The sequence below is a fragment of the Choloepus didactylus genome, chromosome 14 (assembly GCF_015220235.1).
Source record: "Choloepus didactylus isolate mChoDid1 chromosome 14, mChoDid1.pri, whole genome shotgun sequence".
NCBI classification, from domain to species: domain Eukaryota; kingdom Metazoa; phylum Chordata; class Mammalia; order Pilosa; family Megalonychidae; genus Choloepus; species Choloepus didactylus.
In genome coordinates, this window is record NC_051320.1 from 6,351,983 (window position 1) to 6,370,905 (window position 18,923).

Here is an 18,923-nt window from a genome sequence, read left to right on the forward strand (position 1 = left end):
CGACAGAGAGAGAAAGGGAAAGAAAAGCTCCCAGGTTTGCCCGTCAGCCAGAGATAGAATCCGATCCTCTGGGCTCCCCATCCTGAGACATATGTCCCCCGACTCTCCCAAGGTCAGTTGTCACCAAAAGCCTCTGTCTGCTTGTTGAGGATTCGCTGTCTGTATTGAGCAGTTAACATTAAAACCCCCTGTTGGAGCTGGGCTGAGAGAGTGCTGCTCTCTAGCACCACGAGGCTTCCATGAGGAAAGGGCTCTTGGCTCTCAGCTTTCAGCGTGGGTCCACAGTTTTTACTTACAGATTTTATGCTGCGATCTTGGGGATTCCTCCCAATTCAGATTGGTGGATGATGAGTGGACAGTCACGTTTGTCTCCCCGCAGTTATTCCAGGTTATTTACTAGTTTTTTGGTCATTTATGGACTGTTCTGGGGGGGACTAACAGTCTTCCACTCCTCTCTATGCCACCATCTTAGCTCCTCTCCTGCCAGTATGCTCTTTGATAATGATTGTATAACTATATAGCTTTTATCATGTGACCATGTGATTTTAAATACCTTGTGACTGACACTCCCTTTATCCAATATTTGGGTAGATGAGTAATAAAATAAAGACATGCATGAAAAAAATAATAATAGTTCAGGAATAAAGGGGAAAACACTGTTACATAAACTGTGAACAATATTAATAGTACTAACTTAATAATCTTTCAATTGCAACAAATGTAACTACTGTTAAAAATAGTAGAATTACAAAGAAAGTGTTATCATCAATTGTAACAAATTTTCCACACCAATGCAAGTGTTGGTGATGGAGTGGTGTATGGGAGTCCTGTATTTTTTGCATGATTGTTCTGTAAACCCACAACTTCTCTAATAAAATATAAATTATAAAAAAATAAACTGTCATGGTAATTGCAGAAGGGCAGACTATGGAATTGAATTGAGAGCTTTGAAATCATTCCTTACATTTGTGACCAACTGATTTTTGGCAAAGGGAAAAACACCACTCAATTGGTAATGAAGTTTCTTCAACATATGGTGCTGGGAAAACTGAATGACATTTTACAAATAGAAAAGGTAGATCCCTACCTCAAACCATATATAAAAACTCAGTATGAATCAAAGACCTAAATATAAGAGCCAGTACTGCAGTACTCCTGGAAGAAAACATGGGAAGAATCTTCAGAATTTTGTGTTAGGCAATGTTTCTTAGACAACATTTGAAGCACAAATAATAAAATAGATAAATGGGACCACAACAAAATTAAAAAAATTTTGTCCCTCACAAGACTAACTTTATCAGGAAAGTGAAAGGACAACCTACACATAGTTGGAAATACTTGAAAGACACATATGTTATAAGGGTTTGATATTCAGAATATAAAGAAATCCTTCAACTCAACAACAAAAAGACACACAACCCAATTAAAAATTGCCTAAAACTTGAAATGGACGTTTCTCAATGGAAGATATACAAATGGCCAAAAAGCACATGAAAAAATACTTAATATCATTAGGCAAAAGGGAAATGCAAATCAAAATCAAACGAGATATATTTTCACTCCCAGTACAACAACTAGTATTAAAAGACAGAAAGTTACAAGTGTTGGAAAGAAAGTGGAGGTATAGGAATATTCATTTATTGCTGGTGAATAGAAATTGACTAAAGGAATAATAGAACACATGCATAGACATAAAACCTGCAAGTAGATTGATTTATTAATTTAAAAGTTCTCTACAACTCCATGCACAGGTGACTCCAATGGTGACTAGCAAACATATAAAGAAACGTTAGTACAATTTATTTATTTGTTACATTTTATTGTGAAATATAACATATATACAGAAAAGTGACAACTTCCAAAGAAAGATTTAACAAGTAGTTATAGAACAACTTTCAAAGGATATTATGGGTTACAGTTCCACAACTTCAGTTTTTTCCTTCTAGCTGTGCTAATACAGTAGAGACTAAAAATGTATATTTATATAAATATTCAGTATTCGTAATCCGTTGTTAAATCCTTTCTTGTCTGTTGCTACTCCTCCCTCTAGTTTGAGCACTCTCTCAGTCTTCAGGGATATCTATCCAGTGACCACCCTAACTTGCTCATATTGAAAAGGAGTGTTGACATTAAGGGGGAGGGAGATGCATATGGTTGATATTCTTGAAGAGGCTGTTGCTTCTGGGTTTGGGGCCTCATCTGGCATAGGAAGAATCTGGAGGATTTAAGTTTCTAAAATATAAACTTAGTGAGTGAAACTTTTATAGATCCTCAGACAGAGTTTTAGCTCTTTTATTTAGATTGTTATAGAGTCTCAGATAGGGATGTGGGCATTCTTTAGGATTCCTAGAACTACTGTTGATTTCAGCTAGACCTACTGTGGCCATGTGGAATATCTAGCTGAAGCTTGCATAAGATTAACTTCCAGGATGGCTGCTCAACTCTAATTGAAATATCGTAGTCAATGAAACCTTATTTTTTTATACATTATTTTATTTTGAAATTTAATATATATACAGAACAGTGAAAACTATCAAAGCATGATTTAATAAGCAGTTAGTATATTTCAAAGACTTTTATGGGTTACAGTTCCACAATTTCAGCTATTTCCTTATTGTGAAATATAGCATATATACAGAAAGGTAATAATTTTCAAAGTACAATCTAACAAGCAGTTATATAGATAATTTCAAAGAATGTTATGGGTTATAGTTCCATAGTTTCAATTATTTCCTTATTGTGAAATATAACATATATACAGAAATGGATAACTTTCAAAGTACAATTTAATGAGTAACTCTAGAGCAAATTTCACAGACTGTTATGGGTTACAGTTCTACCATTTCAGTTATTTCCTTCTAGCTATTCTAATACTCTAGCATCTAAAAATATTTATATAAAGGTACAGTATTCATGATCCTTTGTTAAATCCCATGCTACCTGTTCCTACTCTTTCCTCTCATTTAATCACTTTCTCAATCTTCAGGGGTATCTAGGCAGTGGCCACCCTAACTTGTTCATACTGAAAAGGGGTGTCAACATTATGGGGAAGGGGGCTGCATTTTGTTGTTGTTAAAGAGGTAATTGCCTCTGGGTTTTAGGTCTTGTCTGGCAAGGGAATTATTATGGATACAATAAGTTAATGAGAGATTAACTTAGTGAGTGAAACTTTTATAGAACTTCAGATAGAGATCTCGGTAATTTGAGACTACTATTGGTCAGGGCCTGGCATACTGTGGCCATTTGTGATATCTAGCTGGAGCTTGCATAAGAGGAGTCTCCAGGATAGCCTCTCAACTCTGAAATCTCTTAGCCATTGTAACCTTATTTTGTTACCTTATTTTCCCCCTTTTGATCATCTACTACTCTGTGGGTTACATGCCTTTAAACAAACACTGTTGATCATATTCACCCTCAATGCAGCACTGATACATATAATTCCATGAATGAACCATAACCAACCCTGTACATTCCCATTCCTTTAAGTTCACCCTCATTATCACATCTGTATATATTAGTATGATGGTGAGGTTCATATGTCAGCTTGGCCAGGTGATCATACCCAGCTGTCTGGTCAAGGAAGCACTGGCCTAACCATTGCTGTGAGGACACTTGTGGCTGGTTAATAAACCAACAGGCTGGTTTATTAAATCATCAGTCAATTGGTTGCAGCTGTGACTGATGGCATCAATGAAGGGTGTGTCTTCCACAATGAGAGAATGCAGTCAGCTGGATTTAATCCAATCAGTTGAAGACTTTTAAGCAAGACAGACAGAGGACCTTCACTTCTTCTTTGGCTGACCAGCAAAGCATTTCTTGAGGAGTTTGTCAAAGTTGCCAGTTCATTTCCTGAGGAGTTCATCGAACATCTTCACTGGAGTTGCTAGTTTGCTGCCTGCCCACGGTTGTGTGAGACACTTTTATAAATCTTATATTTATTTATATCTCTCATTGATTCTGTTTCCCTAGAGAACCCTAACTAATACAATTAGGTTATCATTCTCCCTTCACTAGCTTCTCCCTATTTCTAGGCTGTCAAATTCTATATTATATGACACTGGTTTTATATTGTTCAAGGAGTTCACAATACTCATAACATACAATATCTCTCCTTTTGTGTCTGGCTTATTTTGCTCAGCATTATGTCTGCAAGGTTCATCCATGTTGTCATATGTTTCAGGACCTTGTTCCTTCTTACAGCTGCATAGTATTCCATTGTATGTATATACCACATTTTTTTTATCCACTATTCTATTGAAGGACATTGGATTGTTTCCATCTCTTGGCAATTGTGAACAATGCCACTATGAACACTGTTCTGCAAATGTCTGTTCATGTCACTGCTTTCAGATCTTCTGCTATATACCAAGAAGTGAAATTGCTACTGTAGGGTAACTTGATTCCTAGTTTTCTGAGGAACCACCTAACTGTCTTCCACAGTGTCTGTACCATTATGCAGTCCCACCAGCAATGAATAAGTGTTCTAATATCTCCACATCCTCTCCAGCATTTGTAGCTTCCTATTTGTTTAATGACAGCCATTCTCACTGGTGTGAGATGATATCTCATTGTGTTCCTCATTTGCATTTCCCTAATAGCTAGTGAATATGAACATTTTTTCATGTGTTTTTTAGCCATCTGCAATTCCTCTTTGGAGAAAGGTCTTTTATAATTGGGCTGTATTACTGTTGTTGAGTTGTAGAATATTTGTACTGTTGTGCTGTAGGATTTCTTTATATATGCAAAATATCTGTCACTTATCAGATACATGGTTTCCAAATATTTTCTCCCATTGTATTGGCTGCTTCTTCAACTTTTTTTGGGCAAATTCCTTTGAGGTACAGAAACTTTTGATTTTGATGTGTTCCCATGAATCTATTTTTTTCTTTCTTTGCTTGTGATTTCAGTGTAAGGTCTAAGAAGCCACCTCCTAATACATGGTCTTGAAGATGTTTCCCTACTTACCTTACCTTCTAGGAGTTTTATGGCACTGTCTCTTATATTGAGGCCTTTGATCCAGTTTGAGTTAATTTTTGTATATGGTGTGAGGTATGGGTACTCTTTCTTTCTTATGGATATGGATATCTAGTTCTCCAGGTCCCATTTGTTGAAGAAACTGTTCTGTCCCAGCTCATTGGATTTGGGGGCTTATCAAAAATCAGTTGATCATAGATCCAGGGTCTATTTCTAAACTCTTGATTCAATTCCATTGATCAATATGTCTATCTTTGTGCCAGTACCATGCTGCTTTGGCTACCTTGGCCTTATAGTAGTTTTAAAGTCAGGAAGTGTAAGTCCTTCCATTTGTTCTTCTTTTATAGAATGATTTTGGCAATTCAAGGACACTTTCTCTTCTAAATAAACTTGATAACTAGTTTTTCCAACTCTAAAATGTAGGCTGTTGAAATTTTGATTGGAATTGTATTGAATCTGTAGTTCGGTTTGGGTAGAATTGACATCTTAACAATATTTAGCCTTTCTATCCATGAACATGGAATATCTTTCCACCTATTTAGGACCTCTTTGATTTCTATTAGTAAAGTTTTGTAATTTTCTGGGTGGAGGTCTTTTACATCCTTGGTTAAGTTTATTCCTAGGTACTTGATTATTTCAGCTGCTATTTTGAATGGAAGTTTTATCCTGATTACCTCTTCAGTTTTGTCATTACTAGTGTATAGGAACATTACTGATTTTGGAACATTAATCTTGTATCCTTCCACTTTGGATAATTTGTTTGTTGACTAAAGTAGCTTTGTCATTGATTTATCAGGATTTTCCAAATATAAGATTCTATTATCTGCAAATAATGACAGTTTTAATTTTTTCTTTCCAATTTGAATGTCTTTTATTTTTCTTGCCTAATTGTTCTGGCTAGAACTTTCAGCAATAACAGTCTTGATAGTGGACATCCTTGTCTCATTCATGATCTTAGGGGGAAAGTTTTCATTCCCTTACTGTTGAGTACTATGTTGGCTGTGAATTTTTCATATATGTCCTTTATCATATTGAGGAAGTTTTCTTCAATTCCAACTTTTTGATGTGTTTTTATAAAAAAAGGATGCTGAATTTTGTCAAATGCTTTTTCAACATCTATCAAGATGATCAATTGATTTTTCCCTTTTGATTTGTTAATGTTTTGTATTACATTGATTTATTTTCTTATGTTGAGCCACCATTGCATGCCTGGATTGAATCCCACTTGGTCATGTTGTATCACACTTTTAGTGTACCTTTGTATCTGATTTTCAAGTATTTTGTGGAGAATTTGCATCTGTATTCAATAGGGAGATTGGCCTGCAGTTTTCCTTTCTTGTAGTATATTTACCTGGTTTTGGTATTAGAGTGATATTAGTTTCGTAAAATGAGTTAGGTAGTCTTCCTTTTTCTTCTTTTTGAAAGTGTTTGAGCAGGAATGGTGTCAGTTCTTTTTGGAATGTTTGGTAAAATTCCTCTGTGAAGCCATCTGGCCCTGGTCTTTTCTTTTTAGGAAGATTTTTGATGATTGGTTCTCTTTACTTGTGATTGGTTTGTTGTGCTGTTCTATTTTTCTGGGGCCAGTCTAGGTTGTTCATGTGTTTCCAGAAAATTGTCCATTTTCTCTAAGTTGTCTAGTTCATTGGCATGCAGTTGTTCACAGCATCATCTTATGATTTTTTAAAATTTCTTCAGGATCCATTTGAATAATCCTTCTCACATATCTGATTTTGTTTATTTGGATCTTCTCTCTTTTTTGCTTTGTCAGTCTAGCTAAAGGTTTGCCAATCTTATTAATCTTCTCTGAGAACAAACTTTTCATTTTATTTATTCCCTCTATTGTTATTTTCTTCTCCAGATCATTTATTTGTGCTTTAATCTTCTACTTAGTTTTAGGGTTAGGTTGCTGTTCACTCTCCAGGTTCTTCAGTTGTTCAGTTAGGTCTTTGGTTTTACCTCTTTCATCCTTTTTAATGTATGCATTTAGTGCTATAGATTTCCCTCTCAGCACTGCCTTTGCTGCATCCTATAGGTTTTGTTATATTGTGTTATTGTTTTCATTCATCTCTAGATATTTACTGATTTCTCCTGCAATTTCTTCTTTGACCCACTGACTGTTAGGAGTGTGTTTTTTAACCTTCATATATTTGTGAAAGTTCTGGTTCTTTGGTGGTTATTGATTTCCAGCTGTATTCCGTTGTATTCAGAGGATGTGCTTTGAATAATTTCACTCTTCTTAAATTTTTGAGACTTGTTTTGTTCCCCAGCATATGATCTATCCTGGAGAGCATTCTATGAAGACTTAAGAAGAATGCATATCCTGGTAATTTGTGATACCATGTTCTATACATGTCTGTTAAGCCTAATTTACTTATCACTTTGTTTCAGTTCTCAATTTCCTTATTGGTCCTCAGTGCAGTCATTCTATCTATAGAAGAGAATGGTGTATTGAAGTCCCCTAATATTACTGTAGAAACATCTATTTCTCCTGTCTGTTTTGCCTATGCTTGTCTCATGTACTTTGGAGCTCTTTGATTGGATGCATAAACATTTATGGTTGTTATTTCTTCTTGGTGGACTGTCCATTTTATTAATATATAGTGTCCATTTTTGTCTATGGCATCTTTGCATTTAAAGTCTATTTTTTCTGATATTAGTATAGCTACCCCTGCTTTCTTTTGACTGCAGGTTGCATGGAATATTTTTTTCCATCCTTTGACTTTCAATCTCTTTGTGTTCCTGGATCTATGGTGAGTGTTTTGTAAACAGCATATTGATGGATCATGCTTTTAATCCATTTTACAAGTCTGTAGTTTTTAAGTCTAATCCATTCACATTCAAATTTATTACTATAAAGGCAGTATTTGAACTAACCGTCTTATCCTTTGGTTTTTATTTGTCAGATCTTTTCTCTACCCTATCCCTCGTTTTATCTTTAAGTTGCCATTATTAATACTCTTCAGTTCTGTGCCCTTCTCCAGATCTCTCACTCTCCTTTCTTTTTTTTCCAGCCTGTAGAACTCCCCTTAGTATTTCTTGCAGGGCGGCTCTCTGTTAACAATTGTCTCAGCATTCGTTTGTCTGTGAAAATTTTAAACTCTCCCTCACTTTTTTTTTTTTTTTTTTTTTTAAATTCAGTTTTTATTGAAATATATTCACAAACCATACAGTCATCCATGGTATACAATCAACTGTTCACAGTATGGTCATATAGTTATGCGTTCATCACCACAATCTATTTCTGAACATTTTCCTTACATCAGAAAGAATCAGAATAAGAATAAAAAATAAAAGTGAAAAGAGAATACCCAAACCATCCCCCCATCCCACCCTATTTGTCATTTAGTTTTTACTCCCATTTTTCTACTGATTTTTTTTCAATTTTTTAACTTTGTTTATCAAAAAATTAAAAACAAACAGGCAAACAACAACCAAAAAAACCCCACAACATTTCAAACAAAGCAATGGATTAAGGAAAACAAATAACCTAAAATAACTACTTTGCTTCCAATATGTTCCTACCATACCCCAAGAAAATTAATAAACCATGTCCAAACAGAGGAGTAAGAAAAACAAATAATCTAAAATAACTACATTGCTTCCAACATGTTCCTACCATACCCCAAGAAAATTAACAACCCCTAAGAAAACAAAGGAATAAGAGAAAAAAAAAACCTAAAATAACTCTATTGCTTCCAACATGATCTTACTATATCCAAGAAAGTTTACAAACCATAATCATTCCTGAGCATTCCCATAACATTGAGATTACCCTCCATAGTTTATCTGTTCTTATTAGATTATCATTCCCCCTCCACTAATTGGTATCTCTAGGTCCCCTACATTCTACAGTATAAAACATTGTACATTTTTCACAGAATTCACATTATTGGTAACATACAATATCTCTCTTTTTGTGCCTGGCTTATTTTGCTCAGCATTATGTCTTTTTTTTGTTTTGTTTTGTTTTTTTTTTTTTTTTTTTTAATCTTCATTTTATTGAGATATATTCACATACCACGCAGTCATACAAAACAAATCGTACTTTCGATTGTTCACAGTACCATTACATAGTTGTACATTCATCACCCAAATCAATCCCTGACACCTTCATTAGCACACACACATGAATAACAAGAATAATAATTAGAGTGAAAAAGAGCAATTGAAGTAAAAAAGAACACTGGGTACCTTTGTCTGTTTGTTTCCTTCCCCTATTTTTCTACTCATCCATCCATAAACTAGACAAAGTGGAGTGTGGTCCTTATGGCTTTCCCAATCCCATTGTCACCCCTCATAAGCTACATTTTTATACAACTGTCTTCGAGATTCATGGGTTCTGGGTTGTAGTTTGATAGTTTCAGGTATCCACCACCAGCTACCCCAATTCTTTAGAACCTAGAAAGGGTTGTCTAAAGTGTTCGTAAGAGTGCCCACCAGAGTGACCTCTCGGCTCCTTTTGGATTCTCTCTGCCACTGAAGCTTATTTCATTTCCTTTCACCTCCCCCTTTTGGTCAAGAAGATGTTCTCCGTCCCACGATGCCAGGTCTACATTCCTCCCCGGGAGTCATATTCCACGTTGCCAGGGAGATTCACTCCCCTGGGTGTCTGATCCCACGTAGGGGGGAGGGCAGTGATTTCACCTTTCAAGTTGGCTTAGCTAGAGAGACAGGGCCACATCTGAGCAACAAAGAGGCATTCGGGAGGAGGCTCTTAGGCACAACCATAGGGAGGCCTAGCCTCTCCTTTGCAGCAACCGTCTTCCCAAGTCTCCCTCACTTTTGAAGAAGGCTTTTCTGTGTAAAGAATTTTGAGCTAGCAAATTTTCTCTTTTATTATCTTTAATATGTCATTGCCACTGCCTTCTCACCTTCCTGGTGCCCACTGTGCAGTCATTACTTCATCTTACGTGGTTTTCCTTGTATGTGGTGAATTTCTTTTCTCTTTCTGCTTCTAGGGCTTTCTCTTTCTCTTCAGAAAACAGGATTTAAAAAATGAGAATTTAAGTTGGAAGACTCATACTTCTGATTTCATATCTTACTAACAAAGCTATGGGAATTAAGAGAGTAGGGTACTGGCATAGGTATAGCAAATTGAGATCCAGAAATAAACCCTTTTTATGTCCAGTTGAGTTTTTCCAATGGTGCCAAGATATTTTAATGTGAAAGTCTATTCTTGTCAATAAATGGTGTTGGAACAGCTTGATACCCATATGCAAAAGAATAAAGTTTTACTCCTTTCTCCATTAAATTAAAATAGATCATAGACCTAAGTGTAGGAAAACAAACTATATAACTCTTAGCAGAAAATATGGGAGAAAACCTTTGTGAACTTGAGTTGCATGAAGCATTCTTAGAACTGACACAAAAGCTCAAGTAACAAAAGAAAAAAAAAATAAATTGGATCTCTCCAAGATGTAAATCTTGTGTGCTTCAAAAGACATTATTAAGAAAAGACAATTCACATACTCAAAGAAAGCACTGGCAAATTATGTGTCTAATAAGAGACTTGTATCTAGAATATATAAAGAAGTTTTGCAAGTCAATAATCCAAAGACAATAACCTAATTAATAATGGGCATAGGATTTGAATAGACTATTCTCCAAAGAAGCCACAGACAGAAGGATGTTTGGAGATGCTAAGCTGAGAGATGAAGCCCAGAATTTGCCCCAGAGAAGCTAAGAGAGGGCCCCTAGATGCTTAGAGAGAAACTCCCTGGGAGAAAGAAGCAAGGACACACAGAAACTGAAGAGAGAGGAAACAGACATTTTGGAGAAAACCATTTTGAAACACAACCTGGAAATAAGGAAACAGCAGATGCCAGCCACATGCCTTCCCAGCTGACAGAGGTGTTCCTGATGCCATTGGCTTTCCTTCAGGCCTTCCATCCTCTTGTTGACACCTTAGCTGGGACATTTTTATGGCCTTAGAACTGTGAATTTGTAACCCAATAAATCCCCTTTATAAGAGCCATTCCATTTCTGGTATTTTGCGTAGTGACAGCATTAGCAAACTGCAACACCATCCATTCAACTCCTAAGTACACATCCATGAGGAAAGGAAACAAGTCCATAGAAAAACTTGTACACAAATGTTAATTGCAGTAAAATTCATAATGGCCTCAAACTGGAAACAACTTCCATGCCATCAACTGATGAATGGATTAAAAATGTGTTATATTCATACTATGAACTACTCTTCCACCATTGAAATGAATGAGGTTCTGAGACATGCTACACTGTGGATGAATCTGGCAGCATCATGCTAAGTGAAAGAAGCCAATTGCAAAAGACTACATATTAAATGATTCTATTTATATGAAATGTCCAATATAGGCAATCCATAGAGACAGAAATAGATTAGTGTTTGCCAAGAGAGAGGACAGGGGAGAATGGGATGTGACTTCTAATGGTACTGGGTTTCTTTTTTTTTTAACACATATTTTAATTTATTGGATGTATAATAGGTACACAGTTAAAAAAAGAATAAAAGTCCTACTCTCCAGAACAAAAGACAAAAAATAGAACAAAGTTAGCAGCTATTACACAAATGCAATGAATGAACATAAGATGAAATGTGATCTTCCATCATATTCATCTGTTTTAAAAATAATCTTTTACAATGAAAAAACCACTTATTTGAAACTGTGTAGAATTGGTAGATTGTGTACATCATTTAAATATTAATTCAGGGCTTTACAAAATAATTTTATTGGTAGTATTTATGTGTGAGGAGAAGAGAAATGTTTACTGTATATAACAGGTTTCAGGGAACATGATTTAACAGTAAAATTTTTATATCATGATGGAAAACAGGTTTAAATATTCGTTATTTTAGAAATGCTACCTAAACTAGAATGACATTTATTAAATATCATATATTCCATCCATAACTCTATTCCAATAATCTATAAATTACATCAAATGAAGCTATGAAGTTTAACTGAGAAAGGAACTCAGGCTACCTTTAAGGTTTCTAATATCCACTAAGTTTAGCACCTTTTCCTTCTTACCACAAAGAACCTTCTTTTATATAAATATAAATTTTACCTAGCACATCTCATTTTCTGACATTACTGTATTTATATTAAACATCCCATTCCTTATCTGAGCTTTATGTTTCAACCTCTGAGTACATCTAGCAGAGCGATGAGCTAGGATGGCCAACAAGAGCATCCAATTTGCTTCCCAATTCTGCTAACTGTTCTAACAATGATACACAAGAATAATGGTCTTTCAATGTATCTGGCAATTTGGAATTGTTTTCTTGAAGATGTCGAGAACATCTCACTGGTGTTAGAAACTTCAGCTCTTTGAACGTAGAACTTGTTTCATCAAACTGCATCTTCTCTTTTTACACTTTGCAAGTAGGGCATAGTAGAAACATTATATTTAATTAAGCAACTCGCTCTAGTTTCTTTATTGGGGGTTTTGGCATCACTGATAGGCTCTTTTATTTTGTCCTCTTGCTCTTTTTCACCATCTTGAAATATCACATTTCTAGGTTGTTTATTTTCCATTTCCAGTTTTCCTGGTTCTAGGTTAATCCTATATTTTCAGTGTTGACTTCTTGGATTTTTTCTGTGGCTGCACAAGCCTCAATGTTTTCTCCAAAATTAACTTCTGCTTGACTCTTCAGTGTTAGAAAATCTACAATTGCACATCTCATCTCTTCAATAGGCTAAGCCTCTGCCAGAATGGCTTTCTCATAGATTGTGATAATATATTCAACAGGACTTGTGATTGGTTCAAGGTGTGCAAGGCATATTCAATATTTGACATGTTTTGTTTTTTTTTTTTTTTAATCACCTGAACTATTGTTAACCAGGTCATTCAGTGTGGCCAATATTTCTTCTTTTGGGCATCCGTCATTAATCAGGTTCAGGCACTCAGAAAACATCATATTTACTTTTTCAGTAAATAGTCTCTGCTCATCTTCTTCTCTCATTGTAGTCCAGAAACACCCAACAGGGTTTTCATTTTATCCTTCAGGTTCTAGCTGGTAAGTACAGAGCAAGGAGGCCTTTTCAACACCCTTCCTTGGCCAGCTTTCCACTCAGTCAAATGGATTTTTCTCTCTTCTGCAGTTTCTTTGGGTTGAGCTGATCTAACAAAGGCTGTGATACACCTTTGCTGGTCAGTGGTTTTGGGCTTTTCTATCAGTTTGTTATTAAAAGATGAAGGTGGCCTGGTTATAATTTCAGAAGCCATGTTTCTTGATGATGTCTCATTTCTTTATGTGTCTTAAGAAGAACTGATTTTGACAGTAGATAAATCTGTTTTTAATCGTAGCAATTACTTTCCAGTGGGCCCTTTCTGGACTGTAATATTAGCAGATGTTCTGCTGATGCCCTGTTTCACCTTGTCCTGGCTGTTATTGTGGTGACTTCTAATAGAAGGTCGCACAAGCTGTCTGTACTGACATGTTGTTGTCACACATTCTGCGGTAGTTCTGTCCGAAGCTCTATTACTCTTCATTGTTACACTGCTGCTGTCTACAGGCTGAGGCTCTGTGGCTTCAGAGACAGTAGTTGAAAGTTTCTTGGTTGTGGCAGAACTCATATCTTAGACTCTTTGAGGTTTTCTAAATGAATTAACCTTAGACTGAACAATTTGGCCATGATAAGATCCAAGCACAGGTTTCTTGGGAATGTTAGTAGCATCTTGTTTTGCCTTTTCTGTGGTCATTTGGTTTTCTTTACTATTTTTTTTAAGTGAAATCCCTGGCTAAATATCCTATGTTGACTTTGGGGATCATCTTTAATTGGTAATAACTGAATAGTTTGATTATTATCTTCTAAATTATGTATATCAAGTACTATATTTGAATTGATTAATTCATTAGAAGGTTTTAAAGAATACAATTTTCCCCATCCTTGTATATATATATTTTTTTGGTCTCTATAGGTCTATTGGCATTTTCTTTACCAGCCATATTAGTTTTAAGTTTCAGAACTTTTGTCCTTTCTTGGACCTGGTATTCAGATGTCATGATTCTCTGGTTTCTACTGGATAATGTCTGATCTTCCTCTTTGCACAAAAAACATATTTTCCTTTCTAAAAGAAGTGTCTTGAGGTTTTGTCTTCTTTGTTCCCTGGATGCAGGCAGAGCCCTCTAACTAGGCAGCAGTTACCAGATGAGGGGAACAGCAGATCGGCTCACGACAGCACCATGTCGGCTGGGCAGCCTGTGCTGGGTGATAAGAACATTTTAAAACGAGATAGTGGTGATGGCTGCTCACTTGTAAAAATGCTATAAACCAATGAATTGTACAACTTAAACTGATGAATATTATGGTATGTAAATCACATGTCATTAAAGCTGTTACAAAACAAAGAATGTGTTAAAGGAGAATTCTTCTATTATTTTCTTCCCCATGTGCTCCATAGTATTGTACTTTGTTTCCATGCCTCGCTTCGAGCATATGTTCCTACGCAGGAAAAGAATTTGAACATCCATGGAACTTATTTTGCATAATGTGGCTGGCATTCTTGGAATTACAAAATGTAGCATTTCATATAGTCAAGGAGAAGGAGACGAACTTTCAAATTACAGTAGTTTGCAGTAGTTTTCAAACCAGGCATGTAAGAAATGAAGGAATTTTTAAAAATGGTGTCACTTTGTGGTGGACATCTGTGTGTGGACAGCAGAGGTAAGAAGGTTGAAGAATGGGAGGGCTATGGTGTCCCCGCAATCAACTTCAGCAAATCAAACAGAGCAACCAACTCTTACTACAATTTTACATAATAGGATCATATATATATATGATATATGATATATATGATATATATATATATACACACACACGCATATTTTTAATTTGGGAAAAATTATTTCGAAAATAATTTGAAAACAATTATTTTGTTAGATGCTGTCTCCTACACAGATACACACAACAGATTTGGCTCTACCTGATTTGAAGCATATTAATGTTTACGTTACTTAATGGACTGCATAGTTAAATCTTGGTAGATAAAAGTCATAACTGAACACAGAGAGCCTCAGAAATCTTAACTAGAAGCAAACTTCTACATATTTGGACTGACAACTTAAATTTTTAGAAGAAACTTAAATTGGCTTTCTTCAGAGCTCTTGACATCAGCATAATGGTGGAATTCTTAACAGTTCTTTTCTCCTGATTAAAAAACTTTATCATCCCTGTGGGGGTGAAAGTGGGTCTCATTTAGCAATGGACCACTTGAAAGCAATTAGATTTTGTGTATTACATTACTTCCCAGACAGAATTCAAGATGTAATGCTAAAAATTTATTCTTGATAAATAAAATGCACATAGAAATACTACAATTTCTCTGAATTCACCCAGTAGCTTATATTATGTATGTGCATTCCCTTTTACTTTTGTGGCTTCAACTTAAACACATGTAGATGATATAGATAATGAAAAGTTGAAAACAGAGTATAATGTTTACAGAGCTGAAGTATCCACTTCAAATTTTACATGTTCTAAATCTCTTCCTTTATGAGGAAATGCTAGTCATTATATATATGCATATATATGTACATATATATATGTGCATATATATATGCATTTATAATTAGTATGGTTTTAAGATCAACAATAAAGATACTTGAGGGAGATTAAGCCTTTTCTCTGGGCTCTATGTTGAAGAGAAAGTGGTGTTGACTATTGAATGAGTTGAATATCAGATAACTATCATATTTGTATTAAAAACACCTTTGATCTCTTATCTCTTACATTTGTAAGAAAGGTCTCTTCTTTTTACATCCCTCTCTACTCTGTTAACACATAGGATTCTAGGCCCCTAGGATATCTTTTCTAACTTCTGTAGTATATTGAGTTTTATTACATGTTTAGTTCTGCATTTGCAAATTGTTATGAATATATGTGTATGTGTAAGCACATGTATATGAATATTTACATTATATTTTATCATAGTGTAAATATGCTTTGCCTTAGACAATGTGAGTGGGATGTTTGATAAAATATTTTTTTTTTAACCACATACCTGATATATTGGTGATAATGCTTAAGATCACTATTCTTATTAATGAAGAGATGTGCCTTGAACTAGGATAACCAAATACAATAAGATTCTTCCACAGCTCACGTAAAAACTGTTAAAGATTATCTAATTTAATCCCTTCAATTGTGAAGAATATTACCCATCATCCTGTTGTAATGAGATGGAAGATGGCAATGTTTTATGGTGGAAAATCAGGAGCATAAGACACTGAATGTATTAGAGGGATTCTCAAAGGCAGGGTGTTAAGAATACTGATGGCTACTTTTGGATTTCATTTAAAATCATCCCAGGTCTGAAGACGCAGTAAAGAACACTCTATTATCTCAATGTTTCATGAGGTCTTCTAATTAACAGACTGTAAGTGCTAGAAAGAATTGTAGTAATTGTGCAGCCAAATCACCTAGTATTTCAAAGGAGAATTTTGAGGTCTGATGGTAAGATTTGTCAAAGATTGTACTGCTAGTTAGTGGCTGATCTCTCGGTGTTTTGTTTTAGGATGGGAAAGTCCTGAGAATGATACAGGCAATTAAAACAATGAAATAAGAGAAGAAGGAATAATCAACTGACAGTGGTTTCAACAATTATAGAGTGGATGCGATCTTAAACTAGGATGAAGTGTTGAATTTAAGTTAGTGTGAAATGGGAAATGAAGAAAGGATGAGCACAGCTACAGGCATATTTGTTGAATTCTGAAAATGTTGATAGTGCTATTTTTAGATGATTCTTTGTTTTTGCTTTGTTCTGTTTTTCAAGGCAAATGGGAAATAGGACATTTTCTGAGAGTAAATAGGGTGGCCACAGGGCTACGAGTTTGAGAAGAATGGAGAATTGAGAAAATAACTGCCAAGGAGAACTGGACTGAAACTTGACTTAGCAGGTTTTATGGGCAGTGTTGAGAACCCAGCTGAGTTTTGCGATTTTCTCCAATAGCTTTCAGCAGTTTTAGGTTTATGTGGAGCTGGCAGAGTCAGATTTATCCAGGCCACATCCCCTGTCCTAGACACGTCACCAGGTGAGTGGAAAAGAATTTTACGGCAAACCTGCTCAGGATGTTGGCAGGACAGATGGTGGAATCTGTGCTCAATAGAGAAGGAAAGAAAGATGGGTTTAGAGTAGCAGCTTCCCCTGGGGCACTACTCACTGCCTTTTCAATAGCTCCTCTTTTCTTCTGTTCACTTGAACCCCATTTTATTTAGGTAGGTGTTGGTCAAGATATTCTGATACCCTAAAGTTTCAGTGTTCCTGTTAGGTCTAAGTGTCTATCTCCCAAAACATACGTATTTGCTGAGTTCCATAGAATCTACAAATTTTCACCCTCAGCTAGGGAGAACAACTACAGGGAAAATGTAAGAAAATAATGCAAATTGTGAGAAAAGAAGGTTCCTAGAAGTTAGAAAAATACTATAGATCACTGGATATATATGTTATATCATTTAAATATTTAAACTAGTATTTTTTGGTTTGTCTTATTTTTTACTGTTTTAGAAAACAAGCCCTTAGCCCTTTCATTTCCTTCATACATTTGTTTCCCCAAATGTATCCATAAAAATGAATAAAATAGAAGAATGTAGTTCATATTTTTGTGACAACTGTTTTTTTAATAGGATGATTTGATTTTTCTAAGGGAAAAGGCACACACCAAATTACATGCAGTATTAAAATTCCTAGAAATAAGTATTGCACTGCTCACTATTCTTAGATAAATAAACATAGCTGAAAAATTAAAGCAGAAGCAATATGTCTTTTTTTCCTCCACATTATTTGGTGAAACATTCATAAAGAGAGAGTACTTTATTCTTTGTGTCCTTACACTTCTTCTTTTCCTTCTAATCTAGTTTTATTTAAGAGCCTCATATTGCATTTTGGAGAGAATTTATCTGTCACTAGAAAGCTTACAAATGAGTACAAGCTTAAAACAGAATATACTTTCTAAAACAATGAAAAAAAACTCCTAAAAATAAACTGCCAGTACTTTTTCTTAAAATACTACTATAAAAATTCAAATTTCATTTGACTAAATAACAGAATGAAAATCGATGGGTTCATTAAAATCTGCTCCCAGGCAATTATCTAAATCTAATTCCAAAGCTTTTTACTACTTCATACTATTCAAAGGATTATGCTTCTAATAACTAGCATTTTTCATCTACCTTGAACTTCTGATCTCCAGGGCAATGACTCTAGCAGACTTTCCAATTAGCAGCTTTTCCTATATTTGAAGATGAAAGACAATCCTATATATTTTTTAGATTGTGGCAATAATGGAATGAATTTATTTAATAAGCTTATTTTATCCAATGTGTGTATAATGAATGGAACATGGAGAAAATAATTAGCCTTGTTAACAGTAGCCATCTGTGAGCTACTTACTTAGTTTGCTCATTCAGAATATCAATTTTAAGTTGGATCTACCTTAATGAGGCAACTCTGCAAGGCCATGAAGTTGTTCTCTATATAAACTCTCACTGTGCAATGAGAACTGTGTATGCCATATTTAATTTAAATATAATGATTTATACATGTATGTATATGTGTATATGTGTACATGTATATTTATTTATGACTAATTCCATCAGTCTTACAAAATCATGACCTGTGACCCCTTCTCTCCTCCCTCACTGATAGATCTCTTTGTTTTAGTCTCTACTTTTCCCAGGATGCATATATATCCTAATTTCTATATTCAGTCATTTTAAATTGCTATACCCCTGCATCCCTTGCCATCTTTTACATTGTCTTATGGATGCTGGAAAACTCCAGTCTAGGTCAATCCTACTCTATATTCTTTGCTTTCTCTCACAGAGTTGCACATAGCTGAAGAAAGCATTATCATTCAGAATTCTCTCACTTTTAATTCATGAAAATGAACCTCAAGTTACGACTTAATTAATTTCCTTAATCACTCAGCCTCCCACTGTTTTCGCTCTTCAAACCTTCAACAC

At 35.1% G+C, this 18,923-nt stretch overlaps 1 protein-coding gene and 1 pseudogene across 2 annotated transcripts in view; one reads left to right on the forward strand and one right to left on the reverse strand.

Annotated features, from left to right (window-relative positions):
• SNTG1 (syntrophin gamma 1) overlaps positions 1–18,923 on the forward strand; it is a 1,042,376-nt gene that overhangs the window by 129,215 nt on the left and 894,238 nt on the right. The window lies entirely within an intron of this gene.
• LOC119509590 overlaps positions 12,089–18,923 on the reverse strand; it is a 47,526-nt pseudogene continuing 40,691 nt past the window's right edge.